Source organism: Nyctibius grandis, chromosome 6, assembly GCF_013368605.1.
Source record: "Nyctibius grandis isolate bNycGra1 chromosome 6, bNycGra1.pri, whole genome shotgun sequence".
NCBI lineage: Eukaryota > Metazoa > Chordata > Aves > Nyctibiiformes > Nyctibiidae > Nyctibius > Nyctibius grandis.
Window position 1 is genome coordinate 69,473,546 of NC_090663.1, and position 16,187 is coordinate 69,489,732.

The 16,187-nt window shown below is 44.7% G+C and overlaps 1 protein-coding gene across 3 annotated transcripts in view; it reads left to right on the forward strand.

Moving 5' to 3' along the window:
- The window catches only part of WDFY3 (WD repeat and FYVE domain containing 3), a 195,392-nt gene that overhangs the window by 26,148 nt on the left and 153,057 nt on the right, over window positions 1–16,187 (forward strand). For all 3 annotated transcript variants that reach the window (XR_011048337.1, XM_068402547.1, XM_068402548.1), the window contains exon 2: window positions 15,935–16,024. The gene's annotated coding sequence lies outside the window, so the exon portion shown is untranslated. The remainder of the gene's footprint in view (window positions 1–15,934; window positions 16,025–16,187) is intronic.

Sequence of the window (16,187 nt, forward strand, 5' to 3'; positions counted from 1 at the left end):
AATAATCTTGGACAATATTTACAATGTCTCTCTCCTATCAGGATGGTGCTAGTAGTTCAGTGAATTTCTTTGTTTCCAGGTAGCTACTGGAATAAGGCATCATCTCATTCACCATCAGAAGCTGGTAAACTGTGCAGTAAAATAGACATTTATGGAAATTGTTGTCTTAATGTTACTTTTCTAACATGCCTTGTTACTTCAGTTAGGTTAGAAATGACTTGGACTTGGAGAGAGCTGTCTGAGTATATGCTAGTCTTGCAAACTCACAGAGTACGAACAACTGGTTACAGATTGGTTACAACTGGTTCGAGGAGCTGAGTAAAGACTATTCTGCGAGATGAGAATCAGAATTCTGCAGCACTTCTGAGAAGTGAAGGTTGGCAAATTGCAGTGAAATGACTAGCACAACAGCTACAGAAACATTTTATAGCTGTATGTGTGCTTTGGAAGCAGACTCTGGGAGCTGAAGATTCCTGGTGTAGCGTATGATAGAATAAATAAGTTGACCTTTATTATTAGCATTTATGTATGTCATCACCTTTGGCTTGTTCAGTTGCAGTGTTGAACAGAATCTTTAGGATATTCACAAACATTTAAATATATACTGATATGTACTCTTGGTGATCAGGCTGCTTATTGCCTTAACTCTGAGCTGTCAAAATTCTCTAGCAAAAAGAGATGTGACTGAGAGACCTTCTGAGAACAGTTACATTTAATTCAGCAAAGAGGAAACAATTTCTTGGATTAAATGCACTTCAAGGCTTCGAGTCCAAGGTCTCTGACCAGAAAAGGGTTCTTGTAGAACAGAAATAGCTAGCTGGAAACCCAGAAATGAAACCTCCTCTGCAAATCCGTTTCTTCTGATCCCTGGGAATACCTGGATACTGGCTGTGCAGCACACAGCCTAAAAACAGTGTGCTTAGCCCGGGGCAGGAGGACTGGTGGGAAATGTGAGCAGCCTGGCTGGCCAGTTACCTGGAGGGATGCTTCCTCTTTGCCTGCTGCCCTAATTTTCCTTTCACTCAACACACACTGAGCCAAGTGGCTTGGTCCTGCGTGTGTTGTGAAGCCTTGTTCTAGGCTTTTGGGTGAGGACAGTGTTGAGGAGATGTGTGTAAGCTAGAGCTACTGGCCAGGAAGCACAGCTACCTCCCCATTATCTGTGGGGCAATTTCTTTATGTTGCAGATGGACAAAACCTATAGATTCACAGATGCAAGAGCTAACTTGATGCAAGGTCAGCTCCTGCCCCTATGAAAATGTTACCTCAAGTACAGCATCACACAAATAGCTGTGCTGTTGTCAAAGGCAGCTTACCAGGGCAGCTGCTTTTGGGCAGTACCCTGGACTCAACCTGACTCCGGGTAGGACCACCAAAATGTTGCCATGCCATGATTCTCTGTGATCCTTGTTAAGGAAGCATTGGTAGTGCAGGTCAAAATGTTGCCACTACACTGCAGTGCTGGAGAAAAAGTTGTCACAGGACTCATGCTGCAGGACATGGCAGCTGGAATGGCTCTTGAACCTGCTTGGATCTTCTAGGGCTTGATGCAAGTCAGATACGAAAGAATCTGCTAGTGAGGAGGTCTATATGCTTGGGAGGGCCTGTCCTCTTCCCAATATGTCCTATAGGATGTCTGCTTTTTGTTCTTTTCCTCCTGTTTTTCATTTACTGCGGAGTTAATGACTGTTATTCTGGCCCCCAAGTAGATACTTGGAGAGAAAATTATGTCCACTGATGGAAAGGTTACCTTCGCTGTTGTAAAGTAGCAGAACAGGCAGAAAGCTGAAGGCTGTGGATCAGAGTTGAAAGAATCCATACAGTTGAGAGATTTGGGAAAGCAGACCGGTAAGTCAACTGACTTTGCACATTAAATGTTAGAATGGGACTCTGGGATTAAGACTCACTACATAAATGACAGTGGGGCAAAAGAACCTCTCAAGACCTCTCAGGTTGGAAGAAACCTTGTCAGGCCTGTAGCACAGCCTCCTACTCACAGCTGGATCAGCTGTGAGATGGGACAAGTTGTACTGGGCTTGATCCTGTCATGTCTTGAAAACCTCCAAGGCTGGAGACAGCACAGCCTTTCTGGGCCCCATTCCGGTGCCTTTCTGTTCTTGGTGGGGGGAAGAAAAGCTTCTTTTTATATGTAGTCTGAACCTCTCTTGTATCAATTTCTGCCTGTTGTCTCTTGTCCTCCCACCATGTGGTGCTGTGAAAAGCCTGGCTTTGTCTTTGGTTTGCCAATAGCCTGTGGCACCTTTTAATATAGGTCAGCCTTCAGTCCTTGTTAGGAAATTGGAACTTTGTGATCAATTAAAATAAAAAAAATGAATACGAGCTTGGAATTAATGACAGGGATAGCATAGTGATATATTGATTACATTATGCAATATAACATCAGTGAGTATAGCTGTATTGAGCAAGCTAGCATGTAGACACTAATTAAGAAGGAAAAATCTTTATTTACTTTTGACTGTATTATTTGGAACAACTTACACACTGCTCTTCATAAAAGAAACTAACTCCCCCAACACTGAAGCAATTGAACATAGTACTTAAAATTCTGTTGCAAGCCTCCAAATATCAAGGTAGCTGATCTGCTCTTAGGAGTACCAGAGCATCTGTCCTGCAGGGAGGTATCTGACCTTTGGATTTCAGAATATTAGATACCAGTGATTTTAGATAATCCGTGTTTGTCTCCATGTCCAGAGCATTTTATTCATTCCTGTGGAGAGCTAAAGGATTAGCAAGGCATTAGGTTCCTGAAATAAACAGAGAACGCCTCTCTAGTATTCTGGGTTTTGTTTCTGATTTGCTGAAGCAAAATGTTATGTGTTCGCGAAGGTTTATTTTATTCTTTCATAAATAAAATAATAGCTTGCGTCAACAATACAGACTCACTACTTGAATGTGTATTTGACTGTTCTGATTAAGGGCCCTGTCTTTTGATATTTGATCAACTTATAAAGCACGTACATGGTCGCTAATCTTTATTTTAGAAGAGGTGACTGCTGTAGAAAGCTTGACTATCCTTATCCTCTTGGAAATGCACAGGGATAAGATGAGAGGCACTGGACATGAGCAGCAGCAAGGTAAATTACAACTAGGATAAAAGTTTACACCATGAAGGTGGTAAAACACTGGAGTTAGTTTCTCAAAAAGGTAATGGGATTTCCACCCTTGGACATGCTCAGAACTCACCTAGACCTCTGAGCAACCTCATCTAAGCCAACCCTGTGCTGAGCAAAGGTTAGGCCATGTAACCTTCATAGATGCCTTCCAGCCTATATGATTCTGTACTTACATGTAAACAACATACAGTATTTCTATGATAGGAGTCATAGTGCTGTGACATTAAGACCCAATTACTTAATTTGAAAACCTCCATGTAAAAAGATAATGCTTCTTATCAAGCAATTTAATTAATGAAATTTTATGTCACAGGTGACCTGCAAAGCCAGTTCAGCATATCTATCCAGGGAGCATCTTGAGTTTAACGCTGACAGATTACGATTTATTTCTACAAGAAGGGCATTTCTTTGCTGATAAGAGCAGAAGACTGTTTATGGGTGACTGTGGATTAATGCATCCTTGGCAAAGACTTTTGTAAATTGAGGATTGAGTGCAGTAGATGAGAATATTCTGAAGACAACTTGAAATAAATTTTACTAATCTATTTAAATGTACATGGTTTTGATGGGTCGTTTGGAGGGGGAATTAGCTTTTATTTCCATTTGGAGCATCACCTTATAATAGTAGATATTATCAAAGCATGCAAATTTAATTAGGAAGTAATTAAAGAGTGAAGTAGCATCAAGCATGTACAACAATTTTCTTATTCCTTTTTCAGTCTAATTTTGGCCTTGACTTAACATTAATGTACAGTTTATGGAGCACTTCTTCTTTCCAGTGGTGCAGAAATCAGGGATTGTGTTAAGTCTCCTCCAAATGACTGCAGTAACACTTAAGCAAGATTTGGGCTTTCCAACAGAGCTTGCCTGCAGTAAATGAGACCAGATTTATTTCCTTGACTTTCATTGTCTTGCTTTAAAAAAGCTTGAGTTGTTGGTGTTAAACTTCCCTTGCTTTTAAATTCTACCCAGTGCCAAACTGTTGAAGTTCTTTTTTTGGTGTTCTGCCTCTCTGTGTATAAGATGCTTCTGGAGGAGACGTGAATGCAGCTGAAGCTTCAGCAGTTTCTCTAGGGTGATGCCTCCTTTTACTGTACCTGCTTGGCACTTTGCATATATATCCTCTCAGTGCTTGGGTATGTTGAGAAGAATCTGGCTGAAATGCCACCCATTAAAGACTAGAATTTTTCAAGTAAGAAGGGTCTGAAAGGCCTAGGAGGCAAGGAGTAAGAAGGCATAGGAGTGCATGGTGCCTGAGATATCATCTGTCAAGAGTTCTGTAGTTTGATTGCTTTTAGCTCTTGGATGACTTCAGTGGAAAGGAGCAATATTTAAGAGTTTTATCTAGTAAGTAGCTGCAATGATCTGTCATTATGACCCCTTTTGTGAGGGTCCTCCCCTTTGCTGTTGAGTATGAAGGCGTCTACCTTTCAAGGGCTGGCAGGGGACTTGACACATTCTCTCTGAGTGGGATATCTTCCTTTTTTTCTTTCTTTTTCTATGTGTGAGTGTTTTTTTTTTTTTCCTCTCTAACCATGATTAGTTGTTGGGAATATAAGCTAAAACATTCACATTGTTTTAGCTTGGTTATAATTGGGATTGTCTGCGCAGACAGCGTGTCTGTCATTATATGTGAGAAGTAGAGGTTTCATCTGGTTACAGTGCTTATCTGTTCTTACATTCATTTCTGGAGCTTGGAGACAGGACAGCATCTGTGCAGAATTTTGTGCCCTGAATCGAGCTTTCTTAAATAGTCGTAAAGCAGAGACATTTGTGATTTAGATCACTACATACAAGATTTTCCTCCTCCACCTCCAGAAAGTTGTGTTTAAGGTGTGGTAGTGTTTCCTCCTCGCCCCGTGCCCCCAGTTGATGTCATCTTTCTAGTGTTGCTTGTTTTCCAAGCTGTGCTACACTGCTCTTGGGGACAGCAAGGACACTGAGCTATGGATGGTCATATTCTCTTTTAAGTTGAAGATGGATGGAGTAATAGTTGGTGAAAATTTTTTAAGCAGTCTGTGGTGACAAGTGTCAGTAGACTTCTGTGTGTCATTTCTGCTGTTTTCTACTGTGAACCTCCAGGGCTGATCTATGAGAAGGTGAAGTGTGTGCCTTAATGCATTTCCTTCTTCATCTTTCTTGAGCATGAGGAGGTTAATGGAGCCATCACTTGGAAGTGTGCATTCATTTGGAAGTATGACAAGAATGCCAATAGTTGGATTTAAAAATAAAAGGCAAAAGAATCCAGTAATACTTGTGAAGAGAAGAAAGTACCCAGGTTGCTGGAGTTGTGAACTTTATTGAAGAAAACAGATGTGGTACCTTTACTTGTCCCTGCTTTCAGGTTTACAATGCTAGAGCTTGGTTTAGCAGAAGTAGCAAATAAGAAACAGTAAAGAAAGAGGGCTTTGGAGGGAGCCAGGAACTGAACTGCTCTACCTGTTGTGTTTTGTTTTGGGTTTTTTTGGGTTTGTTTGTTTGTTTTATTTTACAAATGAGGCTGACCCTTCTGTGGGCTTTTAAGGTCTTTTCTTTGTCAGAGGGAAACATCTGTCTCTTTCAACCTGATCCTACTGTTAACATAGCTGGAAGGTACCTTGGCAAGGTATTGCCCACATTTGTATTCCTTCCTCTGCTGTGTACAGCAGAAATACATTGTTACCTAACATTTCTCATCATTGTAGACTGTGGATTCAGATATTGGCTCCTGCTAGTATGTGGTCCTGACCTCTCACCTCCTCTGGCTAAAGATGGGCTTTGTCTTCACATTCCTTGTAGTGTATCTGAAAGTACACCAGTGATCTAGAGAATGCCTGCTAAGCACATGTCTCTACTAGAAAAGGCAGAAATTGGAAATGAGTCACGTAATGTTTATGATCCCTTTGATTTCTTTCAGTTAGAAGCAGGATTTTATCTCTATCGGATGTGGAGTAAGTATTAGCACCCTTGTTCAGTTCCCACTGATGTGTGTTTTGTTTGTATGTCATGTCTTCCTCGACTTCTCTCTGATGTAACATGTAAGTGAGTTTTGTAACTTTGCAAAACATGGAAACAGGTAGGAAAATGGCTGGTTAGATCTGAACAGGTTTCTATTGAATATCTGTGGTGTGTAGCACAGAAGAAACCTGATGCTATTTTAGGGCTTTCATTTTTTATATTCTGATGGCACGAGTATGGTATGTGTAAACTTGATAAACATAGTTTATCCACAGGAGAATACTTGCAAAATATCTTAAATGAGGGGAACATAGCTAAGTTGGAGGTCTGCATGGCATTTGTATTTCTTTTTCAGAAATGAGACGTACAAAACTGCAGATTTTATGGTGTTACTTCATGAATTTGCTTCTTTGCAGGAACCAAGTGGTTTGTGATTGCTGAGATTTGTTATTCAGCACTTTTTGTGGGATGTCTGATGAGGGTAGCAATCAAATTCTATTTGATTTGTTAGACTTTAGAAACAGTGCCTAGAAGTGGTGAGATAGTCAAAAATAGAGACCTAACTAAAACTCCTGGTGGAACAGCTAGGGGGATTCGGGAGTGCAAATGTTTTATGTTACAGTGAGCAAATTATTTAAATGACAAGGACAGAGAAGAAATGGCAGCCAAGAGAAATTATTCAAATCATACATACATGTTATTAGAAATTGATTTAAACTTATCAGCATCAATTCTGAAGAATCTTTGGATAAGCAGTAGTCAAAGTTCAGTTGACTATATCCTTTATTTTAACAAAAAGATGCTTTTAATAAAAAAGTGCATTTATTATAAAATATGTGCTGACACAATGTATTATGCAGTTAACCCCAAAACTTTTATTCATCTGATGGAAAAATATTTTTCATAATCTTACTAGTTATACAAACTACATAAATAAACTCTTCAAGAAATGCCTGTAGATTGTGACTTGTCTGAAAAAGAAAATGTGTGTTAAACTTGATGGTAGCTGCTGTGAAGTGTCACTTACATTTTTATTGGTCATGCTCAAGCTGGCCACCCTAATATTATGTTTTGAAAAAATAGTTGCAAATGACATGTTCTAACTCTTTCCACCAAAGTGGAAAGAGTGCAGCAGGGACCTTTATGTAAGCCTTGGGTGGGGGTGTTTTTGGTGACTGAAACTTGTTTTCTGAATGACACTTCATTTCTGGAAAATAATAGATGTGGCTGCTGCCAGAGTTCAGTGGTGGGTCATTAAAATGAAGTGACTCAGAGCTGGGAGCCACACGTGTGGCTTCTCAGTTGTGCTGGCGTCCGCTGAATTGCACAGCGCCTGTATGTACATCAGTGCAGATGTATTCTGGTGGATGAGAAATCATGAAGGTATTTGTTTTGCACAGGAAGTGAAAACATGGAAACTCTTTGTTATTTATTTGTTACTTGTCATTTACTTTTTCATGAGGTTAATTGCCACTTGATATGCTTTTGAAATGGGCTTGAGAAGACATCTAATACGAAATGGGTAGTTTCGTTCTTCACTATGCTTCTCTTCCATTATGGGTTTCAGCAGCCTCTGGGTAGTGTGGGATCTGCAAATGGGAAAGCCTTTAGCCAGAGAGCAAGGTGCCACATGTCTTCTCACTGCATGTCTGGAAGGGTGCAGTTTGATTCAGGGTGAACTTATATTCCTTTCTGCACCCTTTCAGTGGACAGAGATGGGTAAGGAAGCCTGTAGGCAGCGCGGCCATGGAGTCCCTTATGTGCCTGCGTGCCACCAGGAGGTCCATCATCCCTGTGGAGGGTCAGGAACCTAGTTCAGATGGAGAGAGGGTGAATGCCCTAAGAAATCTTCTAGGAAAGGTAAATTTGAGTCTTGATTGTTTAGAAAACATAGATCCTTTCCTCAAGCACAAAGAGGAAGGGTTTTGTTTTCAACGTTTAACATGCCAGTATATTTCCCAGAGGCATTTCTCCTTTACAGCGGAGACTCGATTAATCGGGAGGTAACCAAGTTATGCCATGCCCTTGGCACTGACCAGAAAGGGTTCTCCTTTCTCAGAACTTGCAGCAGGGTTTTTGTCCAAGTGTAGCATAGTTGGAGGACATATACTAGGTGCAATTTCTGCTTGGGATGCTTCTGAGCCTTCACTAGGCTGGGGGGATGCAAGGAGACTGGTGTCACTTGAACTGTCTTGGGTGCTTCCAGAGTTTTGCTATTTGTGATCAGTGGGTTGAAAACTAAGCTATTTTGGTACTTAGCTTAGTTATATTTCTTTGGAGGATGTTAGTCTTTTGGGATATTCAAGGTTGAAAACTTCTTCATTTTTCTCGTTGCTGTAGTATAAATGGGGTGTGCTATTGGCTTTGCAGCCACTTTTGGTAACTCAGCTGGTGACCACAGGGAGATTTTAAGCTTGGGCGATACTAAAGATTGGTTGATGTAAGTAAAGTAGGAGTGGTTTATTTTTGGCACCAAGGAAGGCATTTAGTTCTTGTTAACTATGTTTAAACAGCACCTGCTGCCCCCTCGTGTTAATTGGTTTTGAGACTCCAAGTCAAACCAACTCATTCTGTGCAGATGCTTCTGCTGAAGTATTTCTCAAGCCATTGTGACCCTAACACACTTAAAATATGAGGTAGGATGAATGTAAGGGAATCAAGACTTAGAGACAAGACATTCCAAGTGTACTGTGGGAATATAGATAAACTAGATGGTTCAGGTCCCAAAAGACCCGGTTGGAGGCATGGTTCCTTGGTGCTCCCACAATATTCATTGTTATACTGCACCTAGTTTCTGTTAAATCAAGTAAATAAATGCATGTGAAAGAGGGTTGCAAGCTGTCTTCAGGGTTTCACTTCCTAATGGTGTTTTTTACAATTTTAACTGTAGAAGATGCTGATACTACCCTTTGATTACTGCTCAAGTAAGCTTGTGGGTGTTGAGTACTTGTAGTGTGATTGGTCATTTGAGCTTTGCAAATATAGTAAGTGTTAATTAAGCTTGGCTTAATCACAGTCTGATCTGATTTGGAGCCCATACCTGAGACTTCCATTGTCTATATTTAAAAACAAAAATCTATTGTTTTGAACCTGAGAGGTTGTTGGTGATATAATAAAGTTCTTAACAGAGTGAAATGCAGTTGAAGGTAGCAGAAAATACAATTCCCTATTTGTGTTGGGGTTTACTGCCAAGCTAGTCCCAGTAGTTGTCCTGTGACAAAAGGACCATTTGTTTATCCTCTTAGTTTAAATATTTACTTGCTTCTGTAGATGTAAAAATAAAAGTGCTTACCCTACTTCTTGAATTTCTGAGTTTCACAGTCCAATTTCTACTGTTTCACATGCTGTGCACACATGCAGTATTTGGTACTGGCTGCTGGCTCCTTATTTTTTCCCGTGAACATTTGCATGATGATGAGATGAGAGTGAGGGGAGATGAGAGGGGTAGAAGTGGAGGATGAAGTCTTTCCATGGGCAAGTCATGTTGTATAAGGTGAGGATACTGTAGGGTGGTTCTCTGGGCTTGATGACTCTGCATGACAGCACGGGCTGGCGGTATGTTGCCCAGGCCTGGTGTGAACCTGGACTTTCGCACTGGCAAAGGAGCGTCTAAGATACCACATGAATCATGGGCATGGATGCAGCGATACACATGGGGCTGGATTCTAGGCTATCTGCTGGTCTGAGTTTATCTAGTTTATTTTAGTTACAGTGACCACTGCAGGTGGGTTGCTGGAGTTGATCTCCTGAGAAAATAATTGTAAGCAGGTGCCATGTGGCCTGTGGGTATCACAGAATCACAGAATCACAGAATGTTAGGGATTGGAAGGGACCTCGAAAGATCATCTAGTCCAATCCCCCTGCCGGGGCAGGATTGCCTAGACCATATCACACAGGAACGCGTCCAGGCGGGTTTTGAATGTCTCCAGAGAAGGAGACTCCACAACCTCTCTGGGCAGCCTGTTCCAGTGTTCAGTCACCCTTACAGTAAAGAAGTTTTTCCTCAAATTTAAGTGGAACCTCCTGTGCTCCAGCTTGCACCCATTGCCCCTTGTCCTGTCGAGGGATGTCACTGAGAAGAGCCTGGCTCCATCCTCTTGACACTTGCCCTTTACATATTTATAAACATTAATGAGGTCACCCCTCAGTCTCCTCTTCTCTAAGCTAAAGAGACCCAGCTCCCTCAGCCTCTCCTCATAAGGGAGATGTTCCACTCCCTTAATCATCTTCGTGGCTCTGCGCTGGACTCTCTCTAGCAGTTCCCTGTCCTTCTTGAACTGAGGGGCCCAGAACTGGACACAATACTCCAGATGCGGCCTCACCAGGGCAGAGTAGAGGGGGAGGAGAACCTCTCTCGATCTGCTGACCACACCCCTTCTAATACACCCCAGGATGCCATTGGCCTTCTTGGCCACAAGGGCACACTGCTGGCTCATGGTCATCCTGTTGTCCACTAGGACCCCCAGGTCCCTTTCCCCTACGCTGCTCTCCAACAGCTCTGCCCCCAACTTGTACTGGTACATGGGGTTGTTCTTGCCCAGATGCAGGACTCTACACTTGCCCTTGTTATATTTCATTAAATTTCTCCCCGCCCAACTCTCCAGCCTGTCCAGGTCTCTCTGAATGGCTGCGCAGCCTTCCGGCATCTCAGCCACTCCTCCCAGTTTTGTGTCATCAGCGAACTTGCTGACAGCACACTCTATTCCCTCATCCAAGTCATTAATGAATATATTGAATAGAACTGGTCCCAGAACCGACCCTTGCGGAACTCCGCTAGACACAGACCTCCAACTGGACTCTGTCCCGCTGACCACTACTCTCTGGCTTCTTTCCTTCAGCCAGTTCACAATCCACCTCACTACCCGATCATCCAGACCACACTTCCCCAGTTTAGCTGCGAGGATGCTGTGGGAGACCGTGTCAAACGCTTTACTGAAATCGAGATAGACCACATCCACAGCTTTACCATCATCTATCCACCGGGTAACATCCTCATAAAAGGCTATCAAGTTGGTTGAGCAAGACTTCCCGTTGGTGAAGCCATGCTGAGTGCCCCTAATGATCCCCCTATCCTTGATGTGCCTAGAGACAGCACCAAGGACAAGTTGCTCCATCACCTTTCCGGGGATGGAGGTGAGGCTGACCGGTCTATAGTTACCCGGGTCCTCCTTCCTGCCCTTTTTGAAGACTGGAGTGACATTCGCTTTCCTCCAGTCCTCAGGCACCTCTCCCGTTGCCCACGACTTAGCAAAGATGATGGAGAGTGGCCTAGCAATGACTTCCGCCAGCTCCCTCAGCACCCGCGGGTGCATCCCATCAGGGCCCATGGATTTATGGACGTCCAGGTTGCTTAATTGGTCCCTGACCCAGCCCTCATCTACCAAGACAGATTCCTCCTCTATCCTGACTTCTTCTGAGGCCGCAGAGGTCCAGGGCTCCTCAGGACAGCCTCCAACAGTATAGACAGAGGCAAAGAAGGCATTCAGTAACTCCGCCTTCTTTTTATCCTCTGTCTCCAGGACCCCCACCTCATTCATCAGTGGGCCTACATTGCCTCTAGTGTGGGTTTTAGCTGCAATGTATTTGAAGAAGCCCTTTCTGTTGTCCTTGACCTCTCTTGCCAGGTTTAATTCCAAGGAGGCCTTAGCTTTCCTAGTTGCCTCCCTACATCCTCTGACAACAGACTTATATTCCTCCCAAGTGGCCAGCCCCTCCTTCCACGATCTGTACACCTTCTTCTTCCACTTGAGTTTGCCCAGCAGTTCCCTGTTCAACCATGCAGGTCTCTTGGTCCCCTTCCTTGACTTCCTACCTGCTGGGATGCTCTGATCTTGAGCTCGGAAGAAGCAGTCCTTGAATGCTAACCAACTCTCTTGGGCCCCCTTACCTTCTAGTACCCTGTCCCATGGGATTTCCCCTAGCAATTGCTTGAAAAGGCCAAAGTTGGCCCTCCTGAAGTTCAGGGTTGTGATTCTGCTAGCTATTCTGTTCCTGCCACATGAGATCCTGAACTCTACCATCTCATGGTCGCTACAACCAAGGCTGCCCTCAACCTTCACCTCTTCAACCAGACCCTCCTTGTTAGTGAGGATAAGATCCAGCAGCGCTCCTCTCCTAGTTGGCTCATCCACCATTTGCATCAGAAAGTTATCATCAATGCACTGGAGGAACCTCCTGGACTGAGGATGGCTGGCTGAGTAGGCCTCCCAGCAAATATCAGGGTAGTTGAAATCCCCCACAACAACCAGGCCCTGTAATTGCGAGACTGCTCTCAGCTGCCTGTAGAAGGCCTCATCACCCTCCTCATCCTGATCCGGTGGCCTGTAATAGACACCCACAACAGTATCACCCCTGCCAGCCTGCCCCTTAATTCGCACCCACAAACTCTCAACTCGCTCCTGATCCGCCTCTGGACAGAACTCAATACATTCTAGCTGCTCACTCACATAAAGAGCAACTCCACCACCTCTCCTTAGCGGCCTGTCTTTCCTGAACAGGACATAGCCATCCATGACCACATTCCAGTCATGCGAGGCGTCCCACCATGTCTCTGTAATTGCCACTAGATCATAGCCCCCCGACCGAACACGGATTTCTAACTCCTCCTGCTTATTCCCCATGCTGCGTGCATTGGTGTACAGGCATTTCAGGGAGCGAGCTGGGCACAGCGGTTTCATCCCAGATTCACCCCCTGACTTCACCCCGGGGGGATGGGGGGCCTCCTGGTCTACCTCAACACTAGAGCGTTGCCCCAGTGGTGCAAGCCCAGCTACCACCCCATCCCCCTTCGAATCTAGTTTAAAGCTCTCCGAATGAGCCCTGCTAATTCCTGTCCCAGAACCCTTTTGCCCCTACGACATAAACCTTTCCCATGTATCACTGTCACGCCTGTTGCCTTATAAAACCAGCCATTATCAAAGAACCCAAAGCCCTGCCTGTAGCACCAGTCTCGTAGCCAGGCGTTAATAGCGAGAATCCTACTGTTCCATCCCACATCATCACCTGAAAATGGAAGGAGGGAGGAGAAAACAACTTGCGCCCCAGACTCTTTCACCAACCGTCCTAGGGCCTTGTAGTCTTTCTTCATCCCCCTCAGACTACGGGATGCAGCTTCTTCCCCACCTGTCTGGAAGATCAGCAGGGGGTAGTAGTCTGTGGCCCTCACCAGGTTGGGGAGTTGCCTGGTGATATCCCTGATTCGGGCTCTAGGCAGGCTGCAGACCTCCCTGTGATGGGGGTCAGCTCTGCATATTGGGCCCTCAGATCCCTTTAGAAAGGAGTCTCCAACCACTAAAACTCTTCTCTTCTTCCTTGTGGAGGAGGTAGCTATACGCCTGTCAGGTTTTTCTGACTGTGGTGGGACCTCTGATATAGGTTGCCTCTCCACCACATCCCCAATGGACGGGCTGTATTCCACTAGGGCTTCATATCTATTGCTCAGAGGCACCTGTGGAGGCAAGGTAGGCAAGGAGGGCACTCGCCTTTTGCCACAGCCATAGACTTGCCTCCACTCACTCCTCTCCTCTAGGTTATCATTTTCCACCTGAGAGGGGCAGAGTACAGGGGTCCCTCGATCCTGGGAGCTCTCCGGCAGGTGCTCCCATTTTTGTTGCAGGGAGGGCAGAGCCTGGCTCCACCAGTCTATCTCCATTTCAGCCTCCCGAATGCTCCTAAGCCTTTCTACTTCGGCTTGAAGCCTTTCAACCTGGCTTTGCAGCTGTGCCGCTCGGCCAAGCAGATCATCTACCTGCTCACAGCGCACACAGCCCCCTGACACCACAGAGACGCTGTAGCATTCCCTGCAGCCTGCGACCTGCACCATCGCCTCCTTCCGTGGGAGCTCTGTCTGGGTTCCCACATCCATTTTGGTCTTCTTCCACCGGGTAGATACCATTGTTCTTCCACTGAGCTGGGAAATACCTGTTGGTGCCACCCCTGGTTCACAGCTCCTTGGCACCTTCCTCGCCTTGTGCACTGGGAGGGAGTCAGCGCCCTCCCCAACGAGCTGCAAACGACTGCAGCCTCTCCTGCCCTGGGACACACCCAGTCACTGCTGACTCACACAGGCACTGCTGAGTCTCTCCCTTCTGGGCAGGGACTAGTCCCTGCTCTCCAGGGGGCTCTTTATCAACGATAACAGGGGGTGGAACGTTTAAATCGCCCGCGGTGCCTCCGGCTACGCCCCCTCCTCTCCTGATTCGTTGCCGGGAACCTCCGGGTCCGGGTCCGGGGTCAGAGGGAAGCAGCTCGGGGCTGATGCTCGCGGGGGGCTCAGGGGGGGCCCAGAGCACGAAAAACCGCCCGGTTAAGCCCGATGTCGCCCTCGCCCCCGCACTAACCTTAAGTCGCTGCCGCCGCTTTCGCTGCTGCCGCCGCTTTTCGCTGCTACCGCCGCTGTCAGCGGTAGGGGAGGTAGGTGAGTTGAAGTAGCGAAGATGCTATTGAGAATCCTGGTGGGGTGAGCACATGAAGTACCTGAGCGGACGGATCTCTGGAAATTGCACTCGTTAGCCTGTCATCCTGTGTACTGGGGGGCACTGGTAGATTTTTCTAGTTTGTCGCTGAGGTGCCTTTACCAATTTCCTAGATTAAAATAGGAGCATTCTTTCTAAAAGCAAACTTCACTCAACAAACAAGGACCCTTAGTCTTACAATGAAATAAACACAGTTTAAAAACTCCTGGGAGTCTCAAATGGCGTACTTTGTTAATTGACTTCACTTCCCTGTAGGAGTAACAGAGGGTTTTATGGTCATGGAGGATGGAGTTAGAAGAGAACTTCTTGCTTTAGCTGTTAATGCTGAAGTCTTGCACTTGCCAGCAAGTTACTGAAGTTTTTAGTGCATACAACAACGTTGTAACAAAATGGTTTATTGTTATTAAGTGCTGCAACATCTGTGTGAGCAAGTTTGTCCCATTAGTGCCATCTCTCTCTCAAAGCCTTTCTAAGGTACCTGATACAGTGCTGCTTTTTTTGACCTGTGTTGATTTCCCCTGCTAAAATCTGCCCTGCTCTTTTTAATGTACAAAATAATAAAACAACAAACGATGTGAATTGTATTATAAAGTTTTTCCAGTTGCTTTAGGTATGCCTGTACTGTGTAGTGCACCGCAGTGTAGGAACACCTGAACTACTAGTGCTGAATGGGGCTGACTGGGAATCAGAGGTAAAATAATGGTCTGCCATCTCATGGCTTATTAACCAAGGTGCAGCATTTCACTGAGGTACAGGTCCAACAGTGAATAGTGCTGTTTTTGCTGCCTCTGCCACCTGCCTTGGGTTAGCTGGAGAATCTCCTCGTGATGGATTCATGGAGTCATGCTGAAGTGAGCTCAGACACGGTGCCCCTTGTTGGCTGTTTGTGTCCACTTGCAAATTCTAAGATAAGCATTTTATAACTCTCAAAAAAGAGGCAGAAAAGCTAGAGGAGAGGCCAGGGAAAGCTAAGTGCATTCAGTAGCTTCACAGTTGCTCAGCTGGGTTGGATTCAATGCAGCTTAGTTCTTATTCCCCCTGCTGTAATGATGTGAAGTCACCTAGTTCCTTGTAGATCAGCTCTTGCTGATCACAGGCTGTCAGTGCATTGATTACTGGGCTTGCGCTTTATAGTAACTCTTTTAGCAATTCATGTGCGTTCAGTGAGTATCATTTAATTGGGAAGATAATGCTTGTTTAAGCTTAATGCTGTATGTTGATTTCTAGTTTGCTACAGCTCCTTTTCCAGGAGCTATGTAAAAGATTTCTTAGGTTTATGAAAGTCCAGTTGTCATAGGAGTGACTGCTCTTCCATTTCAAAAATGGCAAAGCTCTGTGATTTTATTGTCACGTTTGTATTCTAACCTTTTTTCTTTTTACTTTACCTAGTGAAAGAGAAGGTGTTGAAGAGAAACCTCGGAAAGGAATGGGCCCTGTCCTCTTGAAGCTGTTTGCCCTGATCCCAGGAATGCTGTAGAGGTTAGTGAAGTGGATGCTTAAGAGCTTTTGTAGAAATTGCCTTTTGATTTGTAATTGGCGTACTCTTCAATAAATTCTGTGTGAAGCAGTTCATTTGCCTGTCACAGAAAGAGCGTTAATTCAGACACTGTCAAAACACGGTCAGTTTAAAATTGCTCTACCC